Below are 22,675 nucleotides of genomic sequence, written 5' to 3' on the forward strand. Positions count from 1 at the left end.
ATCGACTTTTTCTGGGCTCAAGATGAAGTAGTTCTGTGTGGATCGAATCTAGAATGAAGAAAATGAGTGTCTGTTGCCTGCAGGGCGAACAGGAACTTTTGTTTGAAGCAAATTGATTATCACAAGCAGGCACATGCTCTGCAGACAAGCAAAGTTCATTGGAATGAGTGTAATAAGACACATTTTATGAGCACATCTACAGAAGTCAAATGAGTTCCTCATGAGTCCTGAATTGAATGCCTGAATTGGAAGTCACAAACTGTTATTACAAAACGTTGTAATTCCAACACTGTTCACCAGTTATGTTGTGAATAATACCCTCAAAGCATAGACTTCATAATGATATTTACGGGGCCGATAAATAGGGGGCCTATCTCCATCAAAGCTGACCGAGTGGAAACACAGACAAAGAGCTTTTTACGTTGAAAACTTGTGAATAAATGCTTGAATCCCTGAATTGTTTATTTACAGTGGAGCAAATTAGTATTTAGTCAACCACTAATTGTGCAAGTTCTCCCACTTGAAAATATTAGAAAGGCCTGTAATTGTCAACATGGGTAAACCTCCACCATGAGAGACAGAATGTGAAAAAAAAAAACAGAAAATCACATTGTTTGATTTTTAAAGAATTTATTTGCAAATCATGGTGGAAAATAAGTATTTGGTCAATGCAAAAAGTTCATCTCAATACTTTGTTATGTACCCTTTGTTGGCAATAACGGAGGCCAAACATTTTCTGTAACTCTTCACAAGCTTATCACACACTGTTGCTGGTATTTTGGCCCATTCGTCCATGCAGATCTGCTTTAGAGCAGTGATGTTTTGGGGCTGTCGTTGGGCAACACGGACTTTCAACTTCCTCCACAGATTTTCTATGGGGTTGAGATCTGGAGACTGGCTAGGCCCCTCCAGGACCTTGAAATGCTTCTTACGAAGTCACTCCTCTGTTGCCCTGGCTGTGTGTTTGGGATCATTGTCATGCTGAAAGACCCAGCCACGTTTCATCTTCAATGCCCTTGCTGATGGAAGGAGGTTTTCACGCAAATCTTTCGATACCTGGCCCCATTTATCCTCTCTTTTACCCAGATCTGGCGTCCAGGTCCCTTTGCAGTAAAACAGCCATAAAGCACGAGGTTTCCACCCCCTTGCTTCACAATAGATATGGTGTTCTTTGGATACATTCTTTCTCCTCCAAGCACAAGAAAGTTACATTTTTGGTTTCATCTGACAATATGACATTCTCCCAGTCCTCTTCTGGATCATCCAAATGCTCTCTAACAAACTTCAGATGGGCCTGGACGTATGCTGACTTAAGCAGAGGGACACGTCTGGCACTGCAGGATTTCAGTCCTTGGTGGCGTAGTGTATTACTGATAGTAGCCTTTGTTACTTTGGCCCCAGCTCTCTGCAGGTCATTCATCATCGCCCCATGTGGTTCTGGGAATTTTGGTCACTGTTCTTGTAATCATTTTGACCCCACAGGGTGAGAGCTTACATGGAACTCAAGAGCGAGGGAGATTATCCGTGGTCTTGTACATTTTCCAATTTCTAATAATTGCTCCCACAGTTCATTTCTTCACACCAAGCTGCTGACCTATTGCAGATTCAGTCTTCCCAGCCAGGTGCTGGTCTACAATTTTGTTTCACGTGTCCTTTGACAGCTCTTTGGTCTTGGCCATAGTGGGGTTTGGAGTGTGACTGTTTGAAGTTGTAGATAGGTGTCTTTTATACTAAGATTGAGTTCAAACACGTGCCATTAATACAGGTAACGAGTGGAGAGGACAGAGGAGCCTCTTAAAGAAGTTACAGCTCTGTGAGAGAAGAAATTTTGCTTGTTTGTAGGTGACCAAATACTTGTTTTCAACCATAATTTGCATATAAATTCTTTAAAAATCGGACAAAGTGATTTTCTGGATTTTTTTTCTCATTCTCTCTTTCATGGTTGAGGTATACCTATGATGGAAATTACAGCCCTTTCTCATATTTTTAAGTGGGAGAATTTGTACAATTGGTGGCCGACTAAATATTTTTTTACCCCATTGTATATGGACGTAAAACAGTCTGGATTCTTGGTTAAAAGCAACAACAACAAAAAACGGGCAGTTAGCATTTATTTTACATTAATATGTCAAATGTGCTACTAGTCTTTAAGCCACTGTGGCCCCACCTTGTCACCACAAAGAGCTTTTTCCATTGAAAATTCTTGTGAATAAATGCTTAAATCCCTGAATTCTTTATAGATATGGACGATTCTTGGTTAAAAACAACAACAACAAAAAAAACATGCGGATAGCATTTATTTTACGTAAATATTGCGAACAATGACGTCAATGCCGTCGCAGCTAATTTCTCCCATTGATTTTTTTGGGGGGCATTTTTGCATTTCAAAATGCATGCATGGTACGAAAATATAATAATTACCTATAATCCTCGAACAAATCACTCCTGAGACAATCCTTCCTCTTTGTATGCGGTACAGCTTTCATACTTTTTCAACCTAAATCCGGCATTAGACCGCTGCGTGTGTTTGTTTGAGAATAACTCCTCTTGATGTTGGCAGGCCCCCTACTTTCCATTTGGATGCATTGCATTGGTTTTTAGATGATAATTGGGTGAAAGTCTTAACATATACAGACAAAATTTTACCTTAGGAGTCTTGCAGTGGTATACAGAATGAGCCATTATTTCAGATCCTGGGTAGGAGGTACATTAGGAGATTTGACCTTAGGAGTCTTGTAATGGTATTAGTGCCATGACTTCAGATCCTGGGTAGATTACGAGTTTTACAACAATATTGTGCGATTACCTCAGATCTGGCTACAACCAAATTCAGATCCAGCACATCAAACATCACTGAAACACTCCTCTCTCAAATGTGTTAAAACTGTTAATGAAATATTGTTTTACATGATGGAAGGATGGTTTCTATGAAATGTAGACAGTAATTCTATGAGCTATTCCAAGATCCATATAATATAATAATCCATATATAAACAAATTTGTTTATCAATTGATACACTTAATATCGGAAAACAAGAACAATATGCTACTCTTAAATTCTGTGATTTTTCACTTTTATTATTTGTCCACCCAACACGACGCCGATTCCATCTGGCGCATTTTCATAGAATCTTGCTATAATTTGAATTTTTTCCCCAGCACTCGTCAACTCAATCTGATTTTAGATCAACAATTTACCATGAATTTGTCCCCAGGCACAACGTTTGAAAAAGTCCAGTGTTCGTCACATGCTTGTCCCTACATCAGTTTTACCAAAGGTGATTTACTGTCGATTTTGATACAGCCGTGGCCTTCTACTTAAAAATACCATTGGGGCATCTTGTGGCAAAACACAGAACAGCAGTTTAACCTACGTTCATCAGCAGGGGCGGACTGCGACTTAAAAGCAGCTCTGGACTTTGATTCAGCCCAGCCCACAAGAATCGCTGTACGAAGGGAAACACAGACCCTCTAAGGGGGTGCGGAGGCATGCCCCCCCAGGAGAATTTTTCTTTCTACATTTTATTGTAAAATGCATCAATTTCGTGCACTTTGAGAAAAAAATGAAGCGGCTATGAAGAACTACACATTGCATTATTATTATACATTTTAACTTGAATACTCACTGAGAAATTAAAAGCAAAGTCCAGGTCTCAATGTAGAACCAGAAAATGTTGGAGACTGCCTGAAGCACAAAGAAAACATGGTATGATTTATGATTAATCACAATGAAAAGAGGCTGCAATCATACATTTTAACTTGAATACTCACTGAGAAATTAACAGAACTCTCTCAGGATCTCTATGTAGAACCAGAAAAAGGCAGGAGGCGATATTTCTTCTGAATTAATATTGCTGCTGCATGTGCATAGGTTGTTTTACGGCTATAATATTTTTTCTTAGGAGAGGGATAGTAGGACTAGCATACTGTAACTTGACACGATTGCAAACAAGGACATGGACTAGCTGGCACTAACTCTTTAATTGCCATTTATTTCATTTAAAATGTAGCTACGTGGTGGATAACAATTGCCAATATACCTAGCAAGTAACCCTCTTCATCCCTACTTACTTGCCCAGCGCTTGTTTAGGGACTTCCACCAGCTCAGCATTACCCTCTCCCTCGTCTGTTGTCTCTCCCTGCACCGGCTGCAAGTGAGAGCAGCTGCCGCTCCCAGTCTCACCATCGCCGGGGGCTGGGCTGTTGCTAGCTGGCGTGGCCGTTGCAGTCAGACTGCTGCTTGCGAACATGTGTGTCAACTTGTGACATTTCAATGCTTCGCTCTCGAGTTTCTTCAGTTTTTTCTCTAACCTTCTCCGCGCCATCCTTCTCTTTTCTTTTTTTGCCACCACCATCCATATTGTTTATCCACGCTCGTCACTATTTTGCTTCCACATGGAGTAAAGCTTTACCAAAGTAGGCTACTCTGTGCTTTCGTCGTTGTTCTCCTTTCAAATTGGCGGTTAACAGCCAGGTGCATTGCTGCCACCTGTCGGATTGGATGCAAACTGTAGATAATCATAGAGGATAGGGGGGATAAAAACAGTGATGTATGTATGGCGGTCGCTGGCCGTCCAGAGCACCCGCCGTTCTGTGATCCTCCAGAAGCTACAGATTACCAGTCCGCCCCTGGTCATCAGCTCAGAGACATGGTAAGCACATCCGAAGAGCGCGCAAGCCGCGCATGCCCCTTTACTGGCAAACTTGGAAACTACAGAACACAACAAGTTCGCACTTAATTAATCAGGCCTGAGACAAGAACAAATACAACAAACATGGGCGTTTTGGTGGGCAAACACAGCACCCTATGGCCTGCCCACCATGACCGGTCTGGTTATACATCCCTAGATTATACCTACCATACCTAATAAGGATCAGTTCAAGAATAATGAAGGTGTAACCATTTTAATTAGTGTCAAAAGAACAACAGCAACAACGCTAGTGAGCTCTTGAGCCCTCCTTAAAAAGCGAGATGATGTGGCTGGGAAGAGAGAAGTTTAGAACTACTGTACCATAATTGTCAAACTATAAGCCGTTACAATGATGAGTGAAGTTTTAACGGCTAATAGGCTGCATGCTGGACCGGCCCTGGGTGACCAGGTGCCTTAGGCGAAATTGCTGGTAGGCGCCCCCCAAATGACAATATATATTTTTTTAAGTATTGCTATAAACTTCATAATGATATTGACAGGAAACATTCTCCAGACACTGCGCCACGCCTTCAAGTAGGGGGGCCGTCCCACACTCCGTTTCAGTCGGTCGATGTCGCATTTACTGTATTCTCAAACACATGCAGCGATCCAACGCCGGATTTCGGTTGAAAAAGTACAAAAGCTGTACCGCATACAAACAGGAAGGATTGTCTCAGGAGTGATTTGTTCGAGGATTCAAGGTAATTATTATATTTTTCGTACCATGCATGCATTTTGAAACGTTATCAAAAAAAAAAAAAAAATCAATGGGAGAAATTAACCGCTACGGCATTTGCATCATAATTCGCAATATTTAAGTAAAATGAATGCTAACTGCCCGGTTGTTTGCTTTTAACCAAGAATCGAGACTGTTTTACTTCTACATCTATAAACAATTCAGGGATTTGAGCATTTATTCACAAGAATTTTCATCGTAAAAAGCTTTTTGTTGTGATAAGGCGGCGCCACAGTGGCTTAAAGACTAGCAACCCATTCAACATATTTACGTAAAATAAATGCTAACTGCCCGTTTTTTTTTTCTTTGCTTTTAACCAAGAATCGAGACTGTTTTACTTCTACATCTATAAACAATTCAGGGATTTCAGCATTTATTCACAATGATTTTCAACATGAAAAGCTCTTTGTCTGTGTTTCCGCTCGGTCAGCTTTGACGGAGATAGGCCCCCTATTAATCTGCCCCGTGTCCCGTCAATATATTATGAAGTCTATGGTATCATATATTTTGTAAGTATAGGGTGTACGTCCATCACTGTTTATGGTTCACGTGAAATAAGTGAATAAAGGTTCCACCTTGTGCGTTTAAGTCCCGCTTAAAGTGCTTGTTTTTCTTCCGCCTCTTTTCATTGCTTTCTTAAAGCAGCAACTGGTGGCTCTGACCTTTTTAATATCAAAAGTCTTAAATGTCGTATAGACAGCAACAGTACTGAGAGTCTGACCTGCATCAGAGTTAGCATGAAATTAAACTGTGTGAACTTGCCAACCTGCAAAACTCGAGTAGGAAGCTGCTTAGAGAGAAGTGTCCTTTAGTATGTGTTTTCTAATGTTAACGTTAATTAAACTATGAGAAATGTTGTGAACTCCACTGGAACTATACAACTAGAAAAACGTGAGAAAGAATCTGCTTAGAGAGAGAGAGACGGGTGTTCCATAACCTCATATGTTGCTCACACAACAGACACACAACAGAATCCTAATTAACTTTGTACATTAAAAAACAAAATACATTTTTTGGAATGCCCTGAGCTACCCATACTAAATTTGCGATCGACGTAATGAGCAGCCCTGATTTAGCATATCAATTAATTAGGTTGATTCGTGAGAAATGTAGCCCTGACCCCCGTTCACCCAATCCGTTTGGTTTTATTAATGTCCCATCCTGAGCAAAAAGTGAACATGCAGGTTTTCCTGTTATAACGTCCCTACTATTGTTGAGCCCAAACCTACACCCTTGTGTTCACTTCACAGTTTTGAGATCAAGAATTCAATCCCAGGCTCTGGCTTTTCTGTGTGGAATTTGCATGTTTTCCCCGTGCCTGTGGGTTTTCCCCAGGTACCCCGTTTTTCTCCCACATCCCAAAAACATGCATGGTGGTCTGATTGAACACTCCAAATTGTCCATAAGCATGAGTATGAGGGAGTATGAAACTCCAGCATCCCCATGATTCTCATGAGGATAAGCAGCACGGAAAATAAATGAATTAATCAATCAATAAATAATACAATGTGAATGTGGACACCTGAGGCTTATCGTCTTTATACGTATGTTTAAAAAAAAAAAAAAGTTTTCTTGTAAAATTTGGCGGGTGTGGCTTATAGTAGGAAAATGTTATTATAATGATCACTTTTCAGTATCGATTCATTCTGAAAAGTAAACATTTGTACGATAGAACCAAGGGCTTAGGTTTGGTCTCAATATTGTAGGGACGATAACCCTAACCCTAACAAAAATGAATAAAAATGGAGCCTTCCTTCAAGCAAAACACTACTGCTTTTGTCCATAAGCACAGCCAAACTCAAAAAAAAAAAGAAAGCTCCTTTGGGCTGCTTTAAGATCACGTAAATAAAATAAAAATGAAAACTGGGGAGAAGGTGCTAAACCTTGGTTCACTACATTTCTTACAGTTAAACAGTAGAAAACACACAGGAGGATATTTCTCTCAAAGCAGCTTCCTCCTAAAGTTTGAGAAATTCACATATAGTGTATCACAAAAGTGAGTACACCCCTCGCATTTCTACAGATATTTAAGTATACCTTTTCATGGGACAACACTGACAAAATGACACTTTGACACAATGAAAAGTAGTCTGTGTGCAGCTTATATAATAAAGTTCATTTATTTTCCACTCAAAATAACTCAAAATATAGCCATTAATATCTAAACCCCTGGCAACAAAAGTGAGTACACCACATGGAAACTACATACATCCCTAAATGTCCAAATTGAGTACTCCTTATCATTTTCCCTCCAAAATGTCATGTGACTCATTACAGCAGTGCTGACAGTCACGTCATGTGACTCGTTACAGGAATGTCCCATATACAGTGCCTTGCAAAAGTATTCGGCCCCCTTGAATCTTGCAACCTTTCGCCACATTTCAGGCTTCAAACATAAAGATATGAAATTTAATTTTTTTGTCAAGAATCAACAACAAGTGGGACACAATCGTGAAGTGGAACAACATTTATTGGATAATTTAAACTTTTTTAACAAATAAAAAACTGAAAAGTGGGGCGTGCAATATTATTCGGCCCCTTTACTTTCGGTGCAGCAAACTCACTCCAGAAGTTCAGTGAGGATCTCTGAATGATCCAATGTTGTCCTAAATGACCGATGATGATAAATAGAATCCACCTGTGTGTAATCAAGTCTCCGTATAAATGCACCTGCTCTGTGATAGCCTCAGGGTTCTGTTTAAAGTGCAGAGAGCATTATGAAAACCAAGGAACACACCAGGCAGGTCCGAGATACTGTTGTGGAGAAGTTTAAAGCCGGATTTGGATACAAAAAGATTTCCCAAGCTTTAAACATCTCAAGGAGCACTGTGCAAGCCATCATATTGAAATGGAAGGAGCATCAGACCACTGCAAATCTACCAAGACCCGGCCGTCCTTCCAAACTTTCTTCTCAAACAAGGAGAAAACTGATCAGAGATGCAGCCAAGAGGCCCATGATCACTCTGGATGAACTGCAGAGATCTACAGCTGAGGTGGGAGAGTCTGTCCACAGGACAACAATCAGTCGTACACTGCACAAATCTGGCCTTTATGGAAGAGTGGCAAGAAGAAAGCCATTTCTCAAAGATATCCATAAAAAGTCTCGTTTAAAGTTTGCCACAAGCCACCTGGGAGACACACCAAACATGTGGAAGAAGGTGCTCTGGTCAGATGAAACCAAAATTGAACTTTTTGGCCACAATGCAAAATGATATGTTTGGCGTAAAAGCAACACAGCTCATCACCCTGAACACACCATCCCCACTGTCAAACATGGTGGTGGCAGCATCATGGTTTGGGCCTGCTTTTCTTCAGCAGGGACAGGGAAGATGGTTCAAATTGACGGGAAGATGGATGCAGCCAAATACAGGAACATTCTGGAAGAAAACCTGTTGGTATCTGCACAAGACCTGAGACTGGGACGGAGATTTATCTTCCAACAGGACAATGATCCAAAACATAAATCCAAATCTACAATAGAATGGTTCAAAAATAAACGTACCCAGGTGTTAGAATGGCCAAGTCAAAGTCCAGACCTGAATCCAATCGAGAATCTGTGGAAAGAGCTGAAGACTACTGTTCACAAACACTCTCCATCCAACCTCACTGAGCTCGAGCTGTTTTGCAAGGAAGAATGGGCAAGAATGTCAGTCTCTCGATGTGCAAAACTGATAGAAACATACCCCAAGTGACTTGCAGCTGTAATTGGAGCAAAAGGTGGCGCTACAAAGTATTAACGCGAGGGGGCCGAATAATATTGCACGCCCCACTTTTCAGTTTTTTATTTGTTAAAAAAGTTTAAATTATCCAATAAATTTTGTTCCACTTCACGATTGTGTCCCACTTGTTGTTGATTCTTGACAAAAAAATTAAATTTTATATCTTTATGTTTGAAGCCTGAAATGTGGCGAAAGGTTGCAAGGTTCAAGGGGGCCGAATACTTTTGCAAGGCACTGTATATATTTATATTATATAAATATTATAAAGAAATATAATGTAATATTTTATGGCTTTTGAATTTTAACTCTGATGCAGGTCGAACTTTCACTAGCAAAATTAGTGGTGTATTCCCCACGTCAACGACATTGACGTCTTTTTACATTACTTACAGTGGCTGCTGCTGGCGGGAAAAAAATTCTAATATCCGTCGTCTTCAAAGGGGGCGGAGGAGGTAGCATGTTGTATTTCTGTCGGTGCTGTGAATGCGTGTGTGTGTGTGTGTGGGGGGGAGGGGTTCAAGTCATCAGCCAATCAAATATGCATTTGAGGGGGAAAACATTCAGCAAGTGAAAAAGGGTCAATGTAAGTCTGAATATAATGAAAGTACTGTAATTCACTTAATAATAGTAGGGTTGATTCTATCCTTATAACATATGGGGAGACAATCTAAATTACTTATGTATCTGAAGTCATTATGTAATGCAAATATGGTTGCTAAAAATTTGGTGGGGACAATTTCAGCATCCTGAAAAGTTGCTAGTGTTATGTCCCTACCGTCCCTATGCAAACCTACGCCCTTGTATAGAACAATTTTGAGTATTCAAATAACACACAATGCATGGTTTTTTTGTTTTGGAATGGTGAAATCCCACGAGGGCATTTTGGGAAATGCCAATTGTACACAATATCAAAATGTGAGAATTACTGATTTTATGTACAGTTTTCAATATATACAATAGAAAATACTCTTTCTAATTCAGCATGGTGAGAAATGCAAATCGTACACAACATCAAAATTTGAGAATTACTGATTTTATGTACAGTTTTCAATATATGGCGGAAAACACAGACAAGACTGAAAAAGCAGTTTCTACTCTTGCACTCCTCTTTAAAATAAACTGCTGTATTTTAAGTCAAAAGAACTGTTGTGTTTGATAGAACAATATGTCTATATGCTGCCATAGCAGATTCATGGCGCATTAAGCCCCCGAACTATTTTTAATTTGTCCGTTTTACCCTGAAAACCCCCCTTTACAGACGTCATGCAACCACTTTTGTGTCAACCCAGCCATAGAGAAGTTAATTAATTGATGTCTAATATTTCGTTAAAAAAAAAAAAAAAAGACTTTAAAAAATTATTCATATTTTAAACTTTTAAACAAATTACGTCACAATGGAAAAAATAGTTTCTGTAAAAAGGTCACGGATATCTACCTCATACCTATCACTTAATTGTATTTTTTGTAACTGTCGATATGTTAGATGATGAATAATTGATCCAAACAAAGAAAAATTGAATAAGAAAAATACGTTTAAAAGGGTAAATATATGAAAAAGGAAAATGTCCACCACTACTTGATGTCTGCGATTTCTGCATCGCGACCCTTAATTGTTATATTACCATGTTTCACCCATAAAATCCCCCAAAAATCTGACTGTGGCCATTCACAGCTGTGTGTTGACACTTGGTGCTACATGGAGTTTTTGGATTAAAACAAGGTAAGTATGCGATAATATCTCATTAAAATCATGGTGTCTTTAATTATGCTCTCTCATGCTCTCACCTCTAGTTAGGGTTTTGCTATTTATTTATTTTTTTAAAACGCCCTCCTGTTCAAAAAATTTCTTCCCCCAGAAAATTTTTTTAGAGAGATTTTGAGATTTTGAGAAAATTTTTTTAGAGAGATTTTGAGATTTTAAGCTTTGCAATGATGTATCACACGTGCATATCGGACAATTTTGTAATTTGGCCAAATTGGGGGCTTCAGAGCGGACTTCAAGTCACCTGAGTGTTTTCCGCCATTTGTTCTCATATGTAGGCCTATTTTAAACATCTGTCCGCTTTAAAAAAAAAAAAAAAAAAAAAAAAGGTGGCCCTGTTTTTTTAACCTGCGTGACAGGTAAACTGATGTGGACAAACTACAGTATTTCTATAATAATTTTGACATACTTTTTTTTCCCCAGGGGTGCCACACGAGGACAGTATTGGAACACTTTCAGCGAGGCAATTAAAATGTGAACGAAAAGCCGTCTGCAAGTAATGATTTTTTTAATGAACCTATTTCACGAATGCATGTATTAAGTAAATTATTTATAAGTTCACACAAATTGTAATGCATATTCTTCCAAAATAAATCAGTGTCGCTTCCCTCTGGGCGCTCACCCCTCACCCCCGCCTCCTGCTCTCCCCAGCAGCAAGAGGAGGAAGAACCGTCAGCCCTCAGCCCACAGCCCAGTCAAGTGAACAACAACCCTGGCACAGAAGAAATTGTATAGGTGGGTGATTTCTCTGCTGTGATTTTAAGCGTTCGCATTTGTGGTGGTTACTTTATTTGCTGGATTTTCGGTGCTGTTGCGTGACCGCATTCCCCCCCTTTCCTTTATGCGTATTTTCTGCGCACTGTGCGAGCTCACTTGTTCCCGAGGCTGCGGGTCGATGTTGGACTGTGCGTAAGTGCATTAGGCTAGGCTAGGCCTGAAACCACATCGCCAAGACTTGGACTTAAAAAAAAAAACAAGCCTAAGACTTCCAGCAAACGGTAGTGATCTTTATTTGTGTAATCTGTGTCTGCAAGGCCTACTGGGAAAGAAAAACGTCTTCTTATTTCGTGACGTTTTTTGCTTGAACTGTACTCTTAGCATGCTAAGCTACAGCAGCTAAAGCGACCGTAACGTGGAAGTTTAGTGAGCTACTGTCGACTACTACCAAATCCAATTTCCCCCCCGCTGAAGCGGTGTTACGTAACGAACATGGGGGTATCAATTTGTTTTTAATTAGAACTTGTAATAGCAATGGTACAACGAATATTAATTTCCGTAGTGCTTAGTGGCAACTGTAACTGTATTTGAAAATCACACCCTTTAATCTGCAATTTTTTTAGGTGTGCGAAATTAATAAACGGCACATTTTTCAGACTACAGTGCCCATTTGAGTAGATAATAAGCCAGGATTGTGAGTGACAGTAGAGGGATACGGAAGTGAGCGCCCAGTTCACATAGTCAATGACTGTGAAGTTAATGGTCAAAGTCCAGTTTCGTTTGCCTATTACTGGAGAGAACGCCATGGTGACTTGATCCCGAAAGAATCACCGCGGTTTGGCGCACGTTTAAAGTTGAACTTCAAAGTTTCAAATGTTATCGTTCAAGGTGTGTGCCAGCCAGGTAGAGCAGGAGTGGTTGCGACAAAAGCAAGAGAACCTGTTGTGTTGGTCTGAACGCGTGGGGTGGGGCAAGATAACAAGCATGTTTCTATTCATTATTCAGTGTCCTTTTGCAGAGGCTCGCACCTTCTCAACTTACATTGGGATCAGAAGGGATTTGATCCAACTTGGTACTGAGTGCATAAATGGCGGGGTAATGCTGACATGCTTCAAATCAATGTAGAGCATACAGTAAGCACAGGAATCAAGTTGCTTGGTTAGTTTTGCTCAGTGAGGTATGGACATGCCCCGTATGTTACCCAATAGCCTACAGGTTCGACTGTTTTTACCTGCTGGAACAGAGCTGTCAGAGATCGGGGACAGGTATGAACAAGCCCTTTGTTCAGATACGTCCACACTGTTTCATTTACATACAGGGGTTTTCTATACTCAAGAATTCATTCTCATTTAAGTAGTCTCCAAAGACTGAAATCTGCTGCTCAGTCTGATTTTTTAGGCAGGGCTATCATTTGTGAGCCTCGGTAATGACGGCCTTTCATAGCAAGCCATGGGTGTGTCTCCCGCTCAAGCTGGCGTTTTTCTTTGTCACTCCTCCTCCTCTGTCTGGTGTCCTAGGTTATCTCCCTTCCGGTCTCTCGTCCAAAGGTTGCAATGTGTGGTTTTATTTGACTAGCGATCACGTCATTTTGCTCTCCAAGTAGGAGGAAAACGTGATGAGTATCGCTCTAGTTAAGTGCATTTTGAAAACTGAGCTAAAAAGTTGCAAAGGTTTCTTGATTTGCAGTTTTGTTTTTGGCAGCCATTTTAATTTTAGTCTTAGTCTTAGTCTTTTGAACGATAAGACTTATTAGTCTTAGTGATATTTTAGTCATTTCAAAATGTGTTTGTCTTTGTTTAGTTTTAGTCGACGTTTACTCAATATTTTCGTCTGTAAAATTAAAAGTTTCACTCCAAAAATAAATAAATATAAAAAGGTTTCCAACTATTCGAATGAAGTTTGACAGACGAGCGCATATTGTAGCATCTACAAATCTATCACGTGAGAATATACACTCAGCAGGAAAACGGTACATTATTTACAATTAATTATACCCACCTGGACACCACGAAACGGTATGTGTAAAAAAAAAATTAAAAAAAAAAAAAAAAGTTGTCCGAGAGTTTAAAAGGACGCTCGCGGTTAGAAATAGCCCAATGCTAACACGAACGTGGATGCTATGCTAATGCTATGAGATACATTTGGTGTGTGAAGATCACTCAGCACAGACTTTTAAAGGCTGAAACAACATTGCATATTCTCTCTTGCCAAGATAAGAAGACAAATCTTACCGTGTCTCAAAACAAGCAATGGGGAGACTGGAGAGGACACTAGTGGGTCAGTTGGGGGGGGGGGCGCAGCACATCGCATGAGTGACACAACCAGACACTGCTACGATGTAGGCTAACTACACATAAAATGTCAGTCATTGTCAACATGTGACGGAAACATGTGGCATTTTCGTTTCGTTTTAGTCTCATCAGACGAAAACTGCCATTCGTGTTGTCATGTTTTAGTCCCCCAAGACACGTTTTTAGCTCGTTATCATCTCGTCATTGTCATGAAAAAATTGTTCGTCGACGAAATATTTTCGTTATAGTCATCGTTGACGAAAACAACACTGGTGCACTGCCCTTTTTCAAACTGCTGATAAGAGAATCTCGAACGTTGGCTGTTTTGAATATGTAATTTTTTTTCGCATGAGAAACTAGTTTCTTCTGAATTTTGTTGTTTTATGGTTTTCATTTGTTGCAACACATTTTCTCAGTGAATGGTTACACAAAAATCTTAAGTATCTCTAAACATTTTGGTAGAGTTGCATCCATGACCGTCTGTGTTCCTATTTAATATTTGGTCGTTGTATAATTTAAAATTTCTGACAAGCACTGTTTACATTTCTCTTAAGATAGTCTTCTATTTGACTGAAAATGAAGAGCTTGTTGTTTCACTATATTCTTTGGTGGTTCTTGAGATTTTTTGAAATACATCATGTAAATCAAATCACTGTGCTTTGGTATATAACCTTTTTTTGGTTTACAATGTTTAGATACCGCTTTTCCAAAAATGAAACATTTCAAGAGTTTCTTTTTGATAAAGTTTAAGTGGCATAAATTGTGTTTTAATTGAACTTTTACTATTTTTTAAAAAAAATGTGTTCATGGAGTTAACCTATAATTTCCAATTTGCTGGTGTTCTGCTCTTTCAGTGCGATTGATAAAATAACAAATGGACTAGCTTACACATTTATTGGCCAAGTAGACAGTTGCTATATGTTTTATTCATAGAAATTCTAACACAGTTGTTTTCTTTGGGTTATGAGAGAAGAAATGTAGATAGGTTTTGTTGCCATCATGAAGTTGCTCATTTTTAACAGGTGAAAGAATTGTACAACTGCGATGAAAATGTATCTTTATCTACCCTAATGTGATTCCGTTTTCTTATTTATGCTGTAAAACACCACTGAGGAGTGATTCTTTTGCTCTTCTCTGACTCGTCCTTGTGGCTACTTTCTTTGGTGCGATTGTTTTTCTAGTGGGTCACTGTCAAGGATAAATGCTTGCATTGATAAGAGAATTGAATTGGATAAGGCACTATCGCAGTTTTATCAGACAAATTAAAGCACACATCTCAAACAAAGGGATCACTCACTCTCCCTGTAATGCGAGGTCACTGTGTGAAGTGGCCACTGTCCTCAGAGCCATAGAGACAGTATTTTCAGATAGGGCTTAATTTGATAGTTATTTATTTATTTTTTAATAAATCAGATGGAAATAGTTTGAGCTGTAATATTTCAGGAATGTCACAAAACCCCTTTCCATAGTCTCACCAGTTGTTTTTAAATGTTTTAATTTGATTGAACACAAAGCTAAGTGAGTCTGCTTTCTTGGAGGACTGGGGAAAAAAAATCATATATTGACAGTAGGGAATTGCCAATCAGTTCTTTTTCAGCTTCCTCTGAATATAATTCCTTGGCCTATATAAGTATACTGTATGTCGCTTTTGTATATCGATATTGTTTTCAGAGTTAAAGCAACACTTGGTAGGTTTTCAGTTCTGGTCGATTTTAGCGATGCCGGTGGACAAATGCGGTAGTGCTATGCCTTAAGGAAGACTGAGTTTCCCATGAGGACCAGCGCACACCCGCACAGTGTCGTAAAATCATCAATCAATCAAAAATCAAATCTCCCGATCGCCTGCAGATGGATTAAACAACATTTCTGTTTCCAGTGGCTGTGTGAGGGATGGATAGTAATAAGGTAATTAATTCAGTTGTGGCTAAAGAAGAGCATATGATGGTAAGCAACAGTGTGGCTAACCCCCCGACCCCACCCGAACACTAAGGAGTTCGGTTGGGGGGGGGGGGGTCGTGTCACACCAGCGAGTGAAAGCCGGGCCAATGTTTCGTTTGTATATTCTGGAACCCCTTTTTGTCCTCCTCAGACAAAACTTTTTGTTTCATTTTGCTCTGCCATCTTTGCAGTATTTGCGCGAAAGCGTTGACATCAGCTTCCGTCTTTATAATGAATGGGGAAAGGGGGAAGTGACGTATGTCGTAAAGCAATCAGCACATATGTAGGTTTTTTTTTTTGTGTGGCAGAGTTCCTGCCACCCTCCTCAAAGTTAATTAGTGCCGGTGATACAGACCCCTCAAGATATAAAAGAGGTGTCATTCAACTACCGGTAGTGGTCAGTTGACATTTTATCACAAATTTTATGAAAATATTTTATAAAGGTTGAAAAGTTACAGTACTTAGTGTTGCTTTAAAAACGCGGTTATATGAAAGGATACCAATTATCATGTGCTATGCAGTTTATTATAATTAGGCCAGTTGGTTTTTGTGAACAAAATGTCAACTGTGATTTATATTTTAAAGCACAGTATCTGTAATTTATGTTGTGAAATTCTAGGTTTACAGTTTACCTTAACTGAAATGTAATAAATGAATACAAAACTAATATTGGACTCGGAATGCCTATCTTTTTCCCCTGATTTCAATCCTCTTAAAATGACGTCACGGGGCCTTAATTTAATTTACATGATCGGATTCCAACATCTATAGTTTGGAGGTTGATATTTTGAGGATTTAGACCATCTTAATTGGGCAATCTTTCTGATTGATTATTTGAATGTAAGAGTATTTGTTAATTGTTACCACTCTACCTGGAATACTTATTGGCATTTTGTATTTTGGCTTGTTTGGATATGGTATTACTTGATTGTGATGAGATTTATACATGTACTTTCTGCTTGCAAAAATAGTCTTCATTGGTGAGTGGTTCTCATATTGACATGCTCATGTCGATGTGTATGTTATTGTCACTTGAAAATCATAATACACTTTTTCTATGGTGTTTAGAAGAACAAGTGATAATCGATAACATGGCACTGACTATTTTGCCATTTTCTGCAATGACATTGAACTACCATCCTCCTTGTGGAGTTCCTTGATGTCTGTCTTTGTAAAATATGGGTAGGCGTATTTGCATGTGGGCACTATGCCACCACCATACTGTTGACCACAGGGTGGGGTGGGAGATCATTGGTTGAAGCAGGGATGGTAAATGCAGTAGTGGTTGGCTGTGTGCCAACGCCAACACATGAAATGCACTGAGGCCAAATCTCTGTATGACAATTCAAATGAAGCTGTGTCAGCAGTGCATTTGGCCAAGCCGCTACAGCATTTCATGTTAGCTTGACCTCTGCTGTGTACGTGCAGTGTCCATGTCCCTTCGTTGTCAGGATTAGTGAATTGATTTATAAAAATCAAGAGTATGCGACAGTTTGTTGAAAATTTTAAACTTGTTCTGTCACTTACAATTGTTCCAGTGTGCAATAGACATCTGTGCTGCTATCTTTGTGGATTTTGTGTATGGTCGACTCAGTGGATTTGCATTGTACTGCTAGCAGAAGCCATTAGCCTTAGTGTACAATACTGCATTTTCAGTGGCTAAAGCCATTCAAAACCCTTACGGATGCACTACAACAAAATTCTGAGTGGTATGATATGGAAAGTTACAGACGTATAGATGTTTGTAGCACTCAAGCTTAAAGAGCATATGACACGAGAGAAAAAGTCTAAAATGTCATTATTATGTGAATTAGAATCATATTTTGAGACGATTCGACTATATACAACAATTTAGCAAAGCACAAATGACGAGAAATTAGTCTTTTAATCTGCCGGTTAGCCACGCCTACCATTATAGGGCTTTAGCGTCCCCAACAGGTGGATGACGTCAGCGGTAGACTTGGCTCATCGATTTTACTATTCAGCCCATTGAGGGGAAATTATTCAGAACGAGGAAAACGCGACGAAGAAAGCCGCAAAATGTCATTGTTTCAGTCTCTCTACTCCAATATTTTTACAGGATATTCTTTTTACCCAAGTATTTTTCCCCAATAGCTATATAAATGGCTTGAGAAGGACCAGTCAGCCCGTTGAGGGGGAACTATTCACAACGAGGAAAACGCGACGAAGAGAGCGGCAAAATGTCATTGTTTCTGTCTCTTTACTTCAATATTTTTACAGGATACTCTTTTTATCCAAGTATTTTCCCCAATTGCTAAATAAATGGCATGGTCATGACAAATAACAGTCTTGTGCTGAATGGAATTTGAAATAATAAAAATGCATTTATTCAGGACGACATGGCAAAATTACTCCATAATGGTCAAAACTGTCGACTTCACCTTTACTGTCGCACCTCCCGAACGATATTTTATGACACCTAAATCGGACATATGTCATTTCCCTTCCCCGGCTTCGGAGAATGTAAACAAACCAGAAGGCGTGACAGCTAGCCGACATGCTAACCCGAACCGAGTGATGTTTCAAAGTCTTCAAAGCGGAAAATCACACATAGCTATCCTGGATTATTTGACATGACGACCCGGTTGTCGAATGTCCTAGCGAATCGGCAAACCGCCCGGCGGAGAACAATTTACAGTTCGTTCCCCGGAGGAGGGTGGCTGGAGCTAACGCAGCTAACGTGCTGCTGCTAATGCATTAGGAGAGCTTTTTACATGCCTATCAATGATCAAACGTAAGTGGTCCTTCATTTAAAGGAAGTTTGTAGTGTTTACTTTGTAATCGCTGTATTCGTATTTGACATTATACAAAACAAGATGTTTACTCACTCCATCATAAGTCCAATGGTCCCACAGTAAATATCCACGGTGAATGGGAACCTTTTGAAACTCCAAAAAGGCGCATATGCCTCTCCCTCATACAGAATGATTTTTCCGCAGCCGTTTGGCTGGCGTGATGCGAAAAATAAACGTATTAATCCGCAAAATCAGCTGAATCCTTCGTCGTCATACACAACAGTACACTGTAGCGTGAAGAGGACGTCTTCTACCGTACACGTCACAGCGCCCTCGTCCTTAATGCAAGACCGAAGCCGGAAGTCACTCATTTTCCTGGCGCGGGATTAAAAAAACTAAATAAATATAGCGATCGCTTCCACACACATCCAAGCGGTCCATATCATTCAGGAGCATAAAATACCGCGTTTATTATGAAATAAACATGCTTTTTCGTGTCACAGGCACTTTAAAAGGCAGCTCTCTTCTATGTGAAAAACTAAAGGTCAGAATAGTAGACATATGTGATAGGTCATGCTAGGACTTGAATGGTTTGGCTCAGTGTCACAACTGACAGCAGCTGCAGTCAAGTTTTATAACAATAATTTCTTTGTTGCTTTTTGTCATAAAATTGTGCTGGCACATCCCCTTAAATTCCTTCAATTTTAAGCTTTTTTGCGATTGGGCTATTTTTCCTTCTTGTCACTGTACTGTGGATCAGAGAAATTGAAGAATCTTAACAAAAAAAAAAAAATAATAATAATGAAAGAGGTGTTAGGGTAGCCATAATGGAAGAAGGGAACGACACCCCTATTAGGTCAGATTTCAACATCTGAGACAGGATATGACACGCTCAATCTTACTGTGGAATGTATGACAATAGGGGGTGTGCATGTCTGTTTTTGTGTGGTTTGGTCTTATCCCTCAAATGGGTGGCAATGTAGAAGTACCCAAGAGAAATAAGCAGAAAGTAAGCATGTCTTCATTCACACCACCTCAGATTACAATAGGCACAGTATATAAAATTCCAGTGACAGTTTCTGCTACATTTGAACTGTTTTTGTAATGATCCACATTTTCTAAACGTTATTTTTCTTCCATTTTAAACATGTAGAGAAAGACGAGATCTCCTTTATTCTCTTATTAGTGAGTGTGAATGTGAAGGATGTTTTATCTACTTTAAACCTGTTTACTCACACCCATGTGAACCAAATTTGGTTGGAAGTGAAAAGCTTCATGTGTGGGCATGAATGTAGTCTTTAACATTCATCCAGTCTTATGCAGCAGGGATTTTGGTCTATTTTCTCTCTCAAATACCAAACTCTGCCTGTATTTCTGGGTACTGGAAGTTCATTGTTGCCTTGTGTTGAGTTTATTTGCACAGTGAGCTAATCACAATGTCAGAAAGTATTTCTACTTCTTACACATATTTCAAAGTGTCCATTGGTTGTCATCGCTAAAAGGTTTCAACTTTAACCTCTTGTTCTAGACTCTAAAGGGACACTCCAGTAGAAGTCAACATTAATGAATTGCTCGGGAAAAAAGTGTTGTTAACAAGCCTGCCAAAGTTAAATTCATGAAAAAAATCGCTAAGTATATTTAATAATAAGGTTTCTAAATGTGGAAAAATCGGTAGACGCTGTAGGCGTGTCCCCTGAATGTGTTCTAACCATGCAACGCTGAGTGCCAAATGTGTACATGTTACCATACCTTGTTACAATGTGGATGATACTTTGTTTAGATGTTTCCCATGTCTACAGAAATCATTTACAATGCCAGCGTGGCTTTGCATAAATGCGAGGAAATGCATCGCTCTTGTCGGGGATTGGCGAGAGCAAAACAGCTGGCTGTTGGCGAGCGACAGCTTGAGCAGAAGTTGCCATCAGAAAATGGTCAGCTGCAATGTCTCTGGCACCCTATTCTAGCTCCAGACTATGCTTAGTCCTGTCGCGATGCACGTGACGATAAATCGCAGCTAGTAAAATTACCACCCTCATTTTTATTTACCATGTGATAAATTGACTTATTGCATATCGCAACAGGCTTAACTATGCCTGTTCTAGCTCCATACTATGGACCATTCTAGAATAGGCTGCGGTATGGATGGGAATTGATAGGATTTTTACGAATCCGATTCCATTATTGATATTGCTTAACGATTCGATTCTTGATCGACTCTAATTTGGGGGAAAAAGAAGAACAAACATTTTGATTGGCATCTAGTTTCTTTAACCCTTTAACACAGAACGTGTCGGTAGCGACGCGTTTATGCATATCGTCTTTGAAGCTTTGTCATGCTGTAATTACGTCACCCTTGTGCCGCTGGTTGGTCTCATTTGAAAGTGCGGAAGTTGATGTCAACACCAGTTTTATTTGAAGTCAATCGACCAAGAAAAACGGGAGATAATGTCATTTGAGTTTTATAGTTTTATTGCACTCATAAGTATGCATTAAAACGCTGCATGGACCATGTATCTATCTCCATATTTCCATCATTTCTTGTCCTTTTTCAAAACCGAAAGCAGCACAAAAGACTACATATCCCAAGAGCCGTTGTGTTGTCAAGAAGGACGAACCGAATGTGATCATTTTTTAAAATAAATTTCCGAGCGAGGCGCTAACTAATGAAAGGGAGGCATGCGAAGCAAGCAACGGCCGGTGTTGTGCGGTTGGTTTGAGCGAGCGACTTTGAAACGTGCAGAATGAGTCTAAAACTACATTTGGCGCAAGCTAATGCATTATTTCATTAACTTAAGGAAGAAGATGAGCTGTATTTGTTGTTGTTTTCTTTGGATGAGTCGGGGTCTCGGCGAGTAGAAGTGACAGCAGCGCGCAAACGGCAAAAGAGTAGGCTGTGTGACGTTGTGTGTGACTCAGCTCGGTGACCTGTTCAAGAAGAAGCTTTATTGAGTGCACAAAAAAAACTTTATTGGGTCACATGCCTGAAAAATTTGAATTGAACTAAACTACTTGTCAAGATTTTTTAAAATACTTTTTTTTTAATGTTATATATTTTTTTTCTTCACTATAATCTTTTCAATTTTTAAGTAGATGTGTGCTCGAGAAGCTTGATTGCATGTACGTATATACTTTTGATAAGGTGATGGGTACAACACCTAACTTCACAAAGAGATATCCTCCAAACCCTTTTTGCGTTAGATGATATATATAATTTTTTTTCTCTCACTATTTTGCACTGTATATAACCTGTTTTGACCATAGTATGTGTAAAGGCCAAAAACGCCTATGACCATACCTGCTGTTTGTGTTAAATTGTCATACATAAAACTATTAAATCTTATTTTTTTTTCAATTGAATGTTTATCCGAACAAGTTGAATAAATATTATCAAGCTTCAAAACGGTTGGTCGAGCATGTTTGGTTGTCAATGGGACATCAACATTACAAATTTTGAAAAAAGATTTTGGGATTTTTTTTTGTATTTTTGGGTCCAAAATGTAGATTATAATTGGTCAGTGAAGAAAACAACAGTTTGTACATGAAGTTCAAAGTGTCCTGAAAAAAAGGGACCCAACTTGGCCATTGTAATCAATTTCTTCTTTGAAATATAAAGGCAACATCAAATGCATGCAAATTCGGCCAAAATAGGCTTAGGTGTTAAAGGGTTAATCGGAAGTCACAACCTTCCAAACTCACAACGAGGTCAAAAGAGGCCCAAAGCCTCGAATATTATATGTGGCAATATGTAACTGTGGCAAATAGACAAGAATGTGTAACATTTTACTGAAATGTTTTTCTAACAGAAATTTTAAAAAATGTCTTTTTTTAAAAGGACATATGAGCTGATAGCACTCAAAAATAGTAATAAGAAAAGATAAAAACTGTCAAATACAACAGAACAGTGAAAATTTGCAAAATTACCAATTCATTTGCAGAAAAATAAGCATGTCTGCTTTTTCAGGTAGGATATGTGATCTTTCTGGACTTATGGTGTCTCCAGCAGTGGAGAACACCCTCTCAGATGGGGTGGAGAAAGCCTGCACACAGAGAAAGTGTTCAGCTAGT

At 39.3% G+C, this 22,675-nt stretch overlaps 1 protein-coding gene across 10 annotated transcripts in view; it reads left to right on the top strand.

The window, feature by feature from the left end:
* ctnnd1 (catenin (cadherin-associated protein), delta 1) overlaps positions 1-22,675 on the top strand; it is a 53,633-nt gene that overhangs the window by 9,418 nt on the left and 21,540 nt on the right. For 7 of the 10 annotated variants that reach the window (XM_057844180.1, XM_057844178.1, XM_057844171.1 and 4 more), the window contains exons 2-3: positions 11,332-11,404; positions 11,560-11,643. The gene's annotated coding sequence lies outside the window, so the exon portion shown is untranslated. The other 3 variants (XM_057844172.1, XM_057844173.1, XM_057844174.1) reach the window with 3 other exon arrangements.

Source organism: Corythoichthys intestinalis, chromosome 8 (assembly GCF_030265065.1).
Source record: "Corythoichthys intestinalis isolate RoL2023-P3 chromosome 8, ASM3026506v1, whole genome shotgun sequence".
NCBI classification, from domain to species: Eukaryota; Metazoa; Chordata; class Actinopteri; order Syngnathiformes; family Syngnathidae; genus Corythoichthys; species Corythoichthys intestinalis.